Below are 14,172 nucleotides of genomic sequence, written 5' to 3' on the forward strand. Positions count from 1 at the left end.
GCTACCCATAGTTCTATTAAACTGAAGATCTATACCCTTTGGAAAACAGAAACTGTCACCATTTGAAATAATCACTGGAAGGCCCATGATTCACGACTCAGGACTATATGAGCCACTTCTAGTCGAGGGAGACCTTTTACATTATTGTTAAAGTCTCATTACAGCTCTAAAGAAAAATGAGCACCTGGTTGAAAAATCTTTTCACACTGTGCTCCCAGGGGACAAAGGTATAGACCACCACAATTTACAACCAGGGGACTATGTTTATTGGAAAAGACATCTTTTAAAGGACTCCTTACGGCCCAGATGGAAGGGACCCTATCATAATACTTTTAACCAACTCCTATGCTGCTAAACTTAAAAGCACTGATTCTTGGATTCATTTTTCACATTTTAAAAAGGTGTTTCCACCTGAGTGGGCCTCTGAAACAGTTGGAGACCTAAAGCTGAAATTGACCCAGAAGTGAAACAGATGACACCTGATATAGATGGCTCTTCCAAGACTCTGGACCAGGCCAGTACTCTCCATGATCCCCAGAAATGAAATTTCTCTCATTACCCTTGTTCTAATTGTGGTCACCATAGAGTTGTGATATCTCCTTCATCATGTAATATCTGGTGATGCATCAACCTACCACTCTCCTTATACTCCTTCTTATATTAGACACATTTTCAAAGAGTGAAAATTTTCATGAATGGGTTTACACCTAGAATGACAGTTCAGAAAAAGTGACCCTGGCCCTCTGGTCCCCTAATTTTGAAGGACTGGAGAACTGAACTTTTGGGACTCTTCCTTGTGGCTACAGGTTTCTTAATGCTCTGTGCCCTACTACATACAGTGGGCATCCTCTGTTGGTGGTAATTCTATGAAAACCATAGATCTTGCTTTAACTCTGCTGGGAATAAGCCTCTGGCCCCAATTCTTGGCCATCTGATTAATCTGTTCAGCTTGGGATTCTTTCAATAACCAAGGCCAATGAGGCACCCTTACTCCCCTTTATATTAAAATGGCTGACTTTTCTTGGCATAGTTCTTTCACTAGAGTTATGTTGTTATAATGTCTCTCTTAATATCCATACAGACCCCTTACGCCTGGGAAAATAATCCCTTAGTCCACATTTCCCAAAGTCTAGCCACTGCAGGAAATCAAACAGACTGTTGGATATATCATCAGTGCTCCAGACTACTCACTGAGTACTGAGATCCCCTTACCTTAGTTACCTCCAATCTTACTGGTATCCCCCTACCATGTCGTGTTTAGAATTCATCTATTCTCCTAGCATATTGTGTCCATCTACTCAAATCCACAGTTCCCTTTCCCTGTTTGGTCAACAGAACTAGACCAAATGCCCAACAGTTCCTTAGGAACATTTGTTCCAAGAGAATCCTGAGGTTACCTGGAAACATCAGATCCAGCTTCCAAACACCCACATTTACCTCACTGTGCAACAACAAAACATATTATCATGATAACCCCCATTTTGTTTTCAGGATTAATATAATGTTCTTAAAGCAGCTGGCACAGTGTCTGACATGTGCTCAATAAATACCTGATGTGTGAATGTTTTCTTGCCAAAAAGAAAATACAGGAAAAAAGTATATGAAACATTTTAGTTAATAATTCACCAAAGGTGCATAATGCTACCTGTGTGCAAAATAATATATCTGTGAGTCAAAACTTACTGCTACATCATCATATGCTACTGATTTAATAGATTTAGTTTTGACATTCTATCGTGGGAACATTACTCTTAAATAATGATAGAATCATTTTTGGTCAACTTGAAAACAATCTTCCAAATCAACCCATAAAGGTACATACATTCATGCATAGATGCCTTACTTTAAGAATCACAAATTGGAGTGAAGTGAGAAGTTATCTTTGCATATTTTTACTATAACACACTTTATCAATTTCACTAACAGTCTTTTAGTTGGGCATTTCCAAAAATAAGCCTTTTTGTTTTGCTTTCCACATAGAAGGTTTAATTTGTATCCTGAGTTTTAAACTACTAAATATTTTCAAAGGTTTATTAATAGTTATGGCCATTTCCCCAGTAGACTTTTTATATTTTTAGTATTTTAGATTGAATTCTACAATCAACAGACTACTTATAGATGATTTGATAGCACCTGCAATATTCATTAAAATGATTTGCTTTGATCTTTATGGTTTTCTAATTATACAATATTCCTGTTGTTTTTATCCCAATAGTCCTTTCAAACATACCCACCTAACCACTGTCACTGCTTCAGGGAAGATTTAAGAAAGGGCAATTGTGTTTCAAATCGATCTGAAAGAGTTATTATTTGGGGTTTTTTTTTTGCCTGCACCACACGGCTTGTGAGATCTTAGTTCCCTGACCAGGGATAGGAAGAGTGGAGTCTTTTTTTTTTTTTTTTTTTTAACATCTTTATTGACGTATAATTGCTTTACAATGGTGGGTTAGTTTCTGCTGTACAAGAAAATGAATCAGCTATAAGTATACATATATCCTCATATCCCCTCCCTCTTGCGTCTCCCTCCCACCCTCCCTATCCCACCCCTCTAGGTGGTCACAAACCACCTAGCTGATCTCCCTGTGCTATGCGGCTGCTTCCCACTAGCTATCTATTTTACGTTTGGTAGTATATATATGCCCATGCCACTCTCTCACTTTGTCACAGCTTACCCTTCCCCTTCCCCATATCCTCAAGTCCACGTGCTAGTAGGTCACACACTGGACAGCACAGGAATTCCTCTGAAAGAGTTATCTTTTTAAAAGAGAGTCTCGGGTTGGGAAAAAGAGAACCACCTCTGAGCTATTCGGTTAGTCAGGTATTTAAAAACAAATATGAGACTCTGCTATAAAGTAAAATAGCTGATAAAACATTTGAACATCCATGTTCAAATCAAAGCATAATAACAGAGTCCAAATTTAAATATGAATGATCATTGAAGTATTTACCATTTCAGGTTACCTGTGCTTTTTTCTTTCGTATTGTTGACAATAACGTTATTTTTTAAATTAATTTTTATTGGAGTAGAGTATAGTTGCTTTACAATGTTGTGTTAATTTCTACTGCAGAGCAAAATGAATCAGCCATACATACACATATATCCCCATCTTTCTGGATTTCCCTCCCATTTAGGACACCACAGTGAATTAAGTACAGTTCCCTGTGCTATACAGTATGTTCCCTTCAGTTGTCTATTTTATTTATAGTATCAATAGTGTATATGTGTCAATCCCAATATCCCAATTCTTCCCACTCCATCCCTTTCCCCCTTGCTATTCATACATTTATCCTCTGTGTCCCTATTTCTGCCTGGCAAATAAGGTCATCTTTACCATTTTTCTAGATTCCACATATATGCGTTAATATACAATATTTGTTTTTTGTTTTCTCTTTCTGACTTACTTCACTCTGTATGACACTCTCTAGGTCCATCCACATCTCTACAAATGACCCAATTTCGTTCCTTTTAATGGCTGAGTAATATTCCATTGTGTATATGTACCACATATTATTTATCCATTCCTCTGTTGATGGACATTTAGGTTGCTTCCATATCCTGACTATTGTAAATAGTGCTGCTATGAACACTGGGGTGCATGTGTCTTTTTTTAACATCTTTATTAGAGTATAATTGCTTTACAATGGCGTGTTAGTTTCTGCTGTATAACAAAGTGAATCAGCTATACATATACATATATCCCCATATCTCCTCCTTCTTGCATCTCCCTCCCACACTCCTTATCCCACCCCTCTAGGTAGACACAAATAACCGAGCTGATCTCCCTGTGCTATGTGGCTGCTTCTCACTATCTATTTATTTTACATTTGGTAGTGTATATATGTCCATGCCATTCTCTCACTTCATTCTAGCTTACCCTTCCCCCTCCCCGTGTCCTCAAGTCCATTCTCTATATCTGTCTTTATTCCTGTCCTGTCCCTAGGTTCTTCAGAATCACTTTTTTTTTTAGATTCCATATATATGTGTTAGCATACAGTATTTGTTTCTTCTCTTTCTGACTTACTTCACTCTGTATGACAGTCCCTAGGTCCATCCACCTCACTACAAATAACTCAATTTCGTTTCTTTTTATGGCTGAGTAATATTCCATTGTATATATGTGCCACAACTTCTTTATCCATTCATCTATCAGTGGACACTTAGGTTGCTTCCATGTCCTGGCTATTGTAAATAGAGCTGCAAGGAACATTGTGGTACATGACTCTTTTTGAATTATGATTTTCTCAGGGTATATGCCCAGTAGTGGGACTACTGGGTCATACAGTAGTTTTATTTTTAGTATTTTAAGGAACCTCCACACTGTTTTCCATAGTGGCTGTATCAATTTACATTACCACAAACAGTTTAAGAGGATTCCCTTTTCTCCACACCCTCTCCAGCATTTACTGTTTGTAGATTTTGATGATGGCCATTCTGACCAGTGTGAGGTGATACCTCACTGTAGTTTTGATTTGCATTTCTCTAATCATTAGTGATGTTGAGCATCTTTTCATATGTTTGTTGGCCATCTATATGTCTTCTTTGGAGAAGTGTCTATTTGGGTATTCTACCATTTTTTGATTGAGTTGTTTGTTTTTTTGTTATTGAGCTGCATGAGCTGCTTGTATATTTTGGAGATTCAAAGCAATCCCTATCAAATTACCAATGGCATTTTTTCACAGAACTAGAAAAAAAAATTACCATTTGTATGGAAACACAAAAGACCCTGAATAGCCAAAGCAATCTTGAGAAAGAAAAATGGAGCTGGAGGAATCAGGCTCCCTGACTTCAGACTATACTACAAACCTACAGTAATCAAGACAGCATGGTACCGGCACAAAAACAGAAATATAGATCAATGGAATAGGATAGAAAGCACAGAGATAAATCCACACACCTATGGTCCCCTTATCTATGACAAAGGAGGCAAAAATATATTGGGTTGGCCAAAAAGTTCCTTCAGTTTTAAAGTAAAAATAAAAGACACATTTTTTATTTTCACCAAGAACTTTATTGGACAACATATTCACCATTTTCTTCCACTACCTTCTTCCATTTTTCAGGCAATTTCATAATTCCATCTTCCCAAAACTTTTTATTTTTTTGAGCAAAAGAACTCTTCCAGGTGCCTTTTACAGTCTTCCAGGGAATTGAAATTTTTTCCATTAAGAGGATTTTGTAAAGACTGAAATAAATCTGAAGGTGCAATATCTGATGAATATGACAGATGAATCAGAACTTCCCAGCCAAGCTGTAACAGATTTTGCCTGGTCATCAAAGAAACATGCAGTCTTGCATTATTCTGATGGAAGATTATGCATTTTCTGTTGACTAATTCTGGACGCTTTTTGTCGGGTGCTGCTTTCAGTTGGTCTACTTGGGAGCAGCATTTGTTGGAATTAATGATTTGGTTTTCTGGAAGGAGCTCATATTAGAAGACTCCCTTCCAATCCCAACACATACACAACATCACCTTCTTTGGATGAAGACTGGCCTTTAGTGTGGTTGGTGGCAGTGCATTTCACTTGCCCCACAATCTCTTCCATTCCACATTATTGTACTGTATCCACTTTTCATGGCCCATCACAATTTGTTTTAAAAACAGAACGTTCTTGTTACATTTCAGTAGAGAATTGCATGCAGAAATACGGTCAAGAAGGTTTTTTTCGCTTCACATACGTGGAACCCAAACATTAAAGTGATTCACATAACCAAGCTGGTGCGAATGATTTTCAGTGCTTGATTTGGATATTTTGAGTATGTTGGATATCTCCCACATGGCATAATGTTGATTGTTCTCAATTAATGTCTCGATTTGATCGCTATCAACTTCAACTGATCTACCAGACTGTGGAGCATCGTCCAGCAAGAAATCTCCAGCACAAAACTTCACAAACCAGTTTTGACATGTTTGATCAATCACAGCACAAATCTGTTTTTGCACTTCAGTTGCGCTTTTACCTTTCTTGAAATAATAAAGCATAATACACTGAAAACGTTGCTTTTTTCCTTTCATCTTCAATATTAAAATGGCTACACAAAAATTCACCTATTTTGATAAGATTTTTTTTACATGCATGCTATGACAGCTGTCACAATGCAATCTAACAAAAATGTTTTGAATGAAGTTAACGACAACTAAGCACTACTAGAGCCATCTTACAGAAAAAACTGAACGGAACCTTTGGCCAACCCAATATAATGGAGAAAAGACAGCCTCTTCATTAGGTGGTGCTGAGAAAACTGGACAGCTAAATGTAGAAGAATGAAATTAGAACACCCCCTAACACCATACACAAAAATAAACTCAAAACGTTCCTATTCCATTTTTTAAATTGTTTTGGGTTTGTTATTGTAGGTCTTTTTCTTCTCTTGTGTTTCTTTCCTAGAGAGGTTCCTTTAGCATTTGTTGTAAAGCTGGTTTGATGGTGCTGAACTCTCTCAGCTTTTGCTTTTCTGTAAAGGTTTTCATTTCTCCATCAAATCTGAATGAGATCCTTGCTGCGTAGAGTAATCCTGGCTGTAGGTTTTTCTCCTTCATCACTTTAAATATGTCCTGCCACTCCCTTCTGGCTTGCAGAGTTTCTGCTGAAAGATCAGCTGTTAACCTTATGGGGATTCCCTTGTGTGTTATTTGTTGTTTTTCCCTTGCTGCTTTTAATATGTTTTCTTTGTATTTAATTTTTGACAGTTTGATTAATATGTGTCTTGGCATGTTTCTCCTTGGATTTATCCTGTATGGGACTCTCTGTGCTTCCTGGACTTGATTAACTATTTCCTTTCCCATATTAGGGAAGTTTTCAACTATAATCTCTTGAAATATTTTCTCAGCCACTTTCTTTTTCTCTTCTTCTTCTGGAACCGCTATAATTCGAATGTTGGTACATTTAACATTGTCCCAGAGGTCTCTGAGACTGTCCTCAGTTCTTTTCATTCTTTTTTCTTTCTTCTGCTCTGCAGTAGTTATTTCCACTATTTTATTTTCCAGGTCACTTATCCATTCTTCTGCCTCAGTAATTCTGCTAATGATCCCTTCTAGAGTATTTTTAATTTCATTTATTGTGTTGTTCACCGTTGCTTGTTTCCTCTTTAGTTCTTCTAGGTCCTTGTTAAATGTTTCTTGCATTTTGTCTATTCTATTTCCAAGATTTTGGACCATCTTTACTATCATTATTCTGAATTATTTTTCAGGTAGACTGCCTATTTCCTCTTCATTTGTTAGGTCTGGTGGGTTTTTATCTTGCGTTTTCATCTGCTGTGTGTTTTTCTGTCTTCTCATTTTGCTTATCCTACCGTGTTTGGGGTCTCCGTTTTGCAGGCTGTAGGTTCATAGTTCCTGTTGTTTTTGGTGTCTGTCCCCAGTGGCTAAAGTTGGTTCAGTGGGTTGTGTAGGCTTCCTGGTGGAGGGGACTAGTGCCTGTGTTCTGGTGGATGAGGCTGGATCTTGTCTTTCTGGTGGGCAGGTCCACATCTACTGGTGTGTTTTGGGGTATCTGTGGCCTTATTATGATTTTAGGCAGCCTCTCTGCTAATGGGTGGGGTTGTGTTCCTGTCTTGCTAGTTGTTTGCTAGGGTGTCCAGCACTGTAGCTTTCTGGTCGTTGAGTGAAGCTGGGTGCTGGTGTTGATATGGAGATATCTGGGAGATTTTCGCCATTTGATATTACGTGGAGCTGGGAGGTCTCTTGTGGACCAGTGTCCTGAAGTTGGCTCTCCCACCTCAGAGGCACAGCACTGACTCCTGGCTGGAGCACCAAGAGCCTTTCATCCACACGGCTCAGAATAAAAGGGAGAAAAAGTAGAAAGAAAGAAAGAAACAAAGAGGATAAAATAAAATAAAATAAAGATAAAAGAAAATAAAGTTATTGAAATAAAAAATAAAAAAATAATTATTAAGAAAAAAAATTTTTTTTAAAGTAAGGAAAAAAAAAACAGACGGACAGAACCCTAGGACAAATGATGAAAGCAAAGCTATACAGACAAAATCTCAAACAGAAGCATACACATACACACTCACAGAAAGAGGAAAAGTGGAAAAAATAATAAATCTTGCTCTCAAAGTCCACCTCCTCAGTTTGGGATGTTTCGTTGTCTATTCAGGTATTCCACAGATGCAGGCTACATCATGTTGATTGTGGAGATTTAATCCACTGCTCCTGAGGTTGCTGGGAGATATTTCCCTTTCTTTCCTTTGTTCGCTCAGCTCCCGGGGCTCACCTTTGGATTTGGCCCCGCCTCTGCGTGTAGGTCGCCAGAGGGCATCTGTTCTTTGCTCAGACAGGACAGGGTTAAAGGAGCAGCTGATTCAAGGGCTCTGGCTCACTCAGGCCGGGGGGAGGGAGGGGCACATAATTCAAAAAGGGTCATGTACCAAAATGTTCATTGCAGCTCTATTTACAATAGCCAGGAGGTGGAAGCAACCTAAGTGTCCATCATTGGATGACTGGATAAAGAAGATGTGGCACATATATAAAATGGAATATTCCTCAGCCATAAAAAGAGATGAAATTGAGTTATTTGTAGTGAGGTGGATGGACCTAGAGTCTGTCATACAGAGTGAAGTAAGTCAGAAAGAGAAAGACAAATACCGTATGCTAACACATATATATGGAATCTAAGAGAAAAAAAATGTCATGAAGAACCTAGGGGTAAGATGGGAATAAAGACACAGACCTACTAGAGAATGGACTTGAGGATATGGGGAGGGGGAAGGTAAGCTCTGACAAAGTGAGAGAGTGGCATGGACATATATACACTACCAAACGTAAAATAGATAGCTAGTGGGAAGCAGCCACATAGCACAGGGAGATCAGCTTGGTGCTTTGTGACCAGCTAGAGGGGTGGGATAGGGAGGGTAGGAGGGAGGGCAACGCAAGAGGGAAGAGATATGGGAACATATGTATATGTATAACTGATTCACTTTGTTATAAAGCAGAAACTAACACACCATTGGAAAGCAATTATACTCCAAAAAAGATGTCAAAAAAACCTATAGATAACATCATAAAAAAATAAAATAAAATAAAGTCAAAATGGATTAAAGACCTAAATGTAAGGCCAGACACTGTAGAACTCTTAGAGGAAAATATAGGCATAACACTCTTTGACATAAATTGCAGCGAGATCTTTTTTGACCCTCCTCCTAGAGTAATGAAAACAAAAACGAAAATAAACACATGGGACCTATTAAATTTAAAAGTTTTTGCACAGCAAAGGAAACCATAAATAATACAAAAAGCAACCCTTAAGATGGGAGAAAATATTTGCAAACAAAGCAACTGACAAAGGATTAATCTCTAAAATACCTGTGCTTTTGAATGTTAACTCACCTTTATCAAGACTCAATGTCACATCTTCCCTTTTTTCCTTCCACCTTACCACACACAGACTTCTATCCATAAATACTGTCTTACTTAGGTGTCTGTCGCATTCCTCTATCACACTGTAAGTTCCCTGAGGAAAGGATCATGTCTTATGACTCTTGTAACCCCAATATCTAGCATATTATCTATAATATAATTGATCCTGGAAAAATATTTGTGGAATGGAATGACTGAATTTGTAATCTGAAAGAATTAAATGTAAAAATAACTTCAGTAATAAGTAGCTGCTATAGGTTTTCCTTAGTTTTTATTAATTTTCTTACTTGAAACATTTAAAAGCAACTTTGAAACTTAATTTCATGAAGTATTTCCAGTAGTCATTTTGCTTATCATTTCTGACTGAATTTTAAATTCTAACAGCCAACAGAAATTGAACTTCTTCAAAATCATTTTGAAAACACATAGCTTTGGTCATTCGTAAGATATTTTTCAGAAAAAAATGATAAATTCTTGATAATTCATATACTGCATGGGAGTTATTTCAAAGGTTCATATTTTTTTTCAGTAAGGTTCATAACCCTAAATTTTGTCAGCAGATAAGTACAAACTTAACTTTGCAAACCACATTTTAAAGCCAGTTGTCTAAACTGGGCCCCATAGGCTAATTTTTTTTTAATATTTTTAAAGGATTGTTTAAAACATATTCAATAGAGATTATAAAAGGCAAACAAACTCTAAAATATTTATCTGACTCTTAACAGAAAAAGTTTACCACTCCTTGGTCTAAACTATATAATTTTTTAGTAATTAGAAGCATTTACTTTTAAAAATGCACAAAAGAGTACCAAATTGGCCTAGCAAAGAAATAACAAACTAAAATTATCTACTCTATGGGATTATAATTGCTGCAGTACACACAAATATTGCTTCATCCAGATTATATTCATAATTTCATACCACTCCACCTGTATTTTCAATTTACTTTTACTCCAATGTCCCTTGTACCCTGTAAATTAAAAAAAAAAAAAGGCCATCAGAATGGATTCTTATTTTCCATGCTTTTTGAAACCAATAACTTTATTGACAGAAACTTGTGATAATCACCTCCCTTAAGGCAGGAAGAAGAGTATGTTAGATTTTTAGAAGTTGTTAGCCCTAATAAGAGACTAATGAATATTTAGTTCACTTTTTGGAACTGGCATAATTCAGTCAAATCATTTTCAGTATTTCACTGGGTCATACTAAGTGTTACAAGGATTTAAAACAAATAGAGTCAAGTACACTGCTTTTTAAAAACAAAGAATCTAAAAATGTAAAAACTGAAATAATGATGATGACATTTCTGTTTCTCTCAAATTAAAAAGAAACAATGACTCTAAAGTTACTAAATTTATTCAATTGGGATGAGTCTTCAAAATAATACCCTAATTCAGGATCACTCTGTATCTTCAGAGACGTTGTTATTTCTAGAAAAAGAGTCATGCCATGGCCCTCTTAATAATCTCTCTGCAACACAGAGCCCAAAAGTTTAAATAAAAGGGCCTAAGTCAGTCCTATGTTATCTAGCCAAGCCCATGTTTCCCAGCCACTGCTTACATCATCTGTTAAAATTGGTCACATAAGCTATTATTTATCTTGCTACCCAGCTTCTGAATAATCTCATTATGAAAACAATGAGGATAAACCTAATTTCAAAATTTTACTACTACTACTACAATAGCCATTTATGTTCTCTGCCATATTTTAGCATACACCTCAGAAACTTGGAGGTGAAATATACAAGATCAAACACAACCATCACTAGCAACTTGAAGGGTAACTTGCTAACCCAGAAAACCAACATGTAGACTCTTCATTATTTCTATATCAATAACTAAGAGACCCAAATTCAAAGACAATTCATTAAGAAAATATATTTCCTTTCCCATGTAGCAAAAATGGCTGTAGAAGAGTACTAAATAAAAGCAAAAGGGACACATGCCCCCAAATAATAATCTTCCTCAACTGCCATAATCCACTGCCAGGAGTGGAGGTACATAAAGCAAAAATAAGACAAATAGAATTGCCATACATACTGAGGCTCCACTCTTGATAGCTGATTTGAATAGGAGGAAATCTATTAATATTTTTTAAAACTATCAATATTTTTAAAAAGCAAAGGAGTTGGAAGGAGTTATCAGTGAACCTGTGAGTAATTTCACAGGAGTATGGAATTAAGACATTAATAGCCCAGAAAAATTAAAATTTTAAAAAGCTTTCTGTCAGCCTAAATGTGTTGGTCTTTGTGACATAATATACTGTCCTTTCAGACATTTCCTTGTGACTATGAAGAATGGATGGATATACAGTTAATTGGTTTTCAGTTATCACAGTAGAAACCCGGAGCAATAACCAAATGAATCCTATCTAGTAACTAACACAATAACTTACACAGGTAGGCATTTAATGATCATTTGCTTAATTAATGCATGCAAAATAATATTTAGAACCAATTAAAACCAATCTAAGTATCATCATGCTTTTAAAAGGACTGGTAGTTGTGCAAATGATAGGTTACTATGAGTTGAGCTAAGCATATCAATATTATATATACATTAGAAGGTCTCTGTGGAACATTTTAAAACTTTGGTCCAGTGACAGTAAAGCAGCTTCCCTGGTTACTGTTCAGGCAGGAATATGTTTACTCTGTGTGGTTGAAATCAGAGCTAATGACTTTAATGGTTCTAAATAGCTCCAAAATGTTCCCCATGCCAAGGCACTGGCCATCTGGCCAGTCTCATAGGAACTACAACATATGCTTTGGAAATTTTACTTTCAAAGGATACACGTATTGTGTGTAGTACAGATGAATGCACATATATATATGACATGTGTACACACATAGCATTCTTTAGCAGTAATTCTTCTCACCGTAGTAACTTCTTAGAGATATGAGGTCCATGAAATTTCATTAAAATATAACCTTGGGGAATGTGAGATAAGTCTAAATTGTCCGTTGAGTTATTTATCTGGCTAAAAGAAGTACTTTGTCTAGGACATCTAAATCTTAGAGTTAAGACAAGAGTTGAAAACAATAAATTTATTATTCTTGTCAAATATTATACATAAAGAACATTTTATTTAATTCTCAAAATAATCAGAGATAAACACATTAATTTCCATTTTATATATGAGGAAACTGAAGACCTTTACTCTGCTTCTGCACTTTTCTCAGAAATCAGTTGAGCCTATTTGTGTATATCTGTTTCTGGGTTCCCTATTCTGTTCCACCGATCTATGTGTCTATTCTTCCAATACCACACTGCCTTAATTACTTGTTACTGCATTACCATCCCATATAGAGTGATTTCTTGCACTTTAGTCTTCTTTTTCAATATTGTTATAGATATTCTAGGTCCTGTACTTTTACATATGAAATTTAGAATAAACTTGTCTATGTCTACATAAAACCTTGTTGGATTTTATTGACCTTCATTTTGAGTAAAAATAGCTATTGAATCAGCAGCTCTGATTTACTGATCTGATATGGTTGTCAACAACTTGTCTGTATCTTCTCCTTATCTTCAATATCGTCCTTATAAGGGAGACAACAATGTATAGAGGAAAAAGCATGAATTTAAAACGATCTACGTTCAAATTCCAGCTGTGCCTTCCACTAATTTATATGTCTTTCTCATCTGTCTAAAAGATGAGATGTATCAAAAAGATACACCTTTTCTCACCAAATTGTTTTGAAGAGTGAATAAAACTGAAAAGATAATACATGCTCAATAAATGTCATTTATTTCTCCCTTAAGTTAAGCGATACATTTAAGATGGAATGGAGTCCAATGTCTTTTTGGGTAAAAAAATTTACACTGGGTGTTAAAATTACTATTTCCTCTTAAAGTCTGTCCCCAACCACTTTATAGGAGAGAGAGACAGGTCCTATAGTAAGAATAATTATTTGCCGCCTTTGAAATTTTTGTTAGAGATGTGATAGGATATTTTATTCACAACGGAGTCACTATCCCCTTACTTAGCTAGAAATAAGGTATGCAGATTATTTAGCTTCCAAATTATAAGGCTAAACTGTATCAAAAATCAGCTGGGACACTATATTTTTTTTCTCTTATGGAAAAGCAAATTCCTCAAAACTACACAGCAAGAGCATACAAGACAGTTCAAATACTTCCTTTGCCCCAGTCATATCTTAGAACAACAACAGAATAAAACATACAGAAAATCATTACAATTCACAGAAAATTTATTTTAGAGCTAATTGCTAGCTTAGGAACTGATATGCTTTTTTCCTGTTGAATAATGAGAACTATATGACTATTTCTCTTTTTACTTTGGCCTAGAGCTATGGTTCTTTATCCTTGGCTGTACATCATAATCATCTGGGAAATGATGCCCAGGCACCCACCAGATAGTTAAATATGAATCTCTGTGTTAGGCACTAGCATGGAAAAAAATTTTTTTTAATTCCCAGGTATATCTGATCTATAGTCAGAACTGAGAACTACCAGTCCAAGGAAATTCAAGTCCAAATTTGCAATTCAACTATATTTTAAATGTGTAGCAAACCTCTAGAACCTGCTTACCTGTGTTCTAGTTCGCCCTCCAACTCCATCCTCCATCCTTTCCATATACCTTCTACTTTATGTTTTCCTGTATCCTGAATATCAAAATGATTTTTATTGGATTTTATTTCCTATAAACCATCTCAAATACTTGATGAAATGAAGCAAGGAATAAGCAAAACACACTCTCCCTCTCAATCTCCCTCTCTCTCTCTCTCTCTCTCTCTCTCTCTCTCTCTCTCTCACACACACACACACACACACACACACACACACACACACACACA

The 14,172-nt window shown here is 36.2% G+C and overlaps 1 protein-coding gene across 5 annotated transcripts in view; it reads right to left on the reverse strand.

The window, feature by feature from the left end:
* Positions 1-14,172, reverse strand: part of RPS6KA6 (ribosomal protein S6 kinase A6) — a 171,442-nt gene that overhangs the window by 150,917 nt on the left and 6,353 nt on the right. The gene's annotated exons all lie outside the window — the stretch shown is intronic.

The sequence above is a fragment of the Aethalodelphis obliquidens genome, unplaced genomic scaffold (assembly GCF_003676395.1).
Source record: "Aethalodelphis obliquidens isolate GAN/ISIS:26980383/991018 unplaced genomic scaffold, ASM367639v1 scaffold117, whole genome shotgun sequence".
NCBI lineage: Eukaryota > Metazoa > Chordata > Mammalia > Artiodactyla > Delphinidae > Aethalodelphis > Aethalodelphis obliquidens.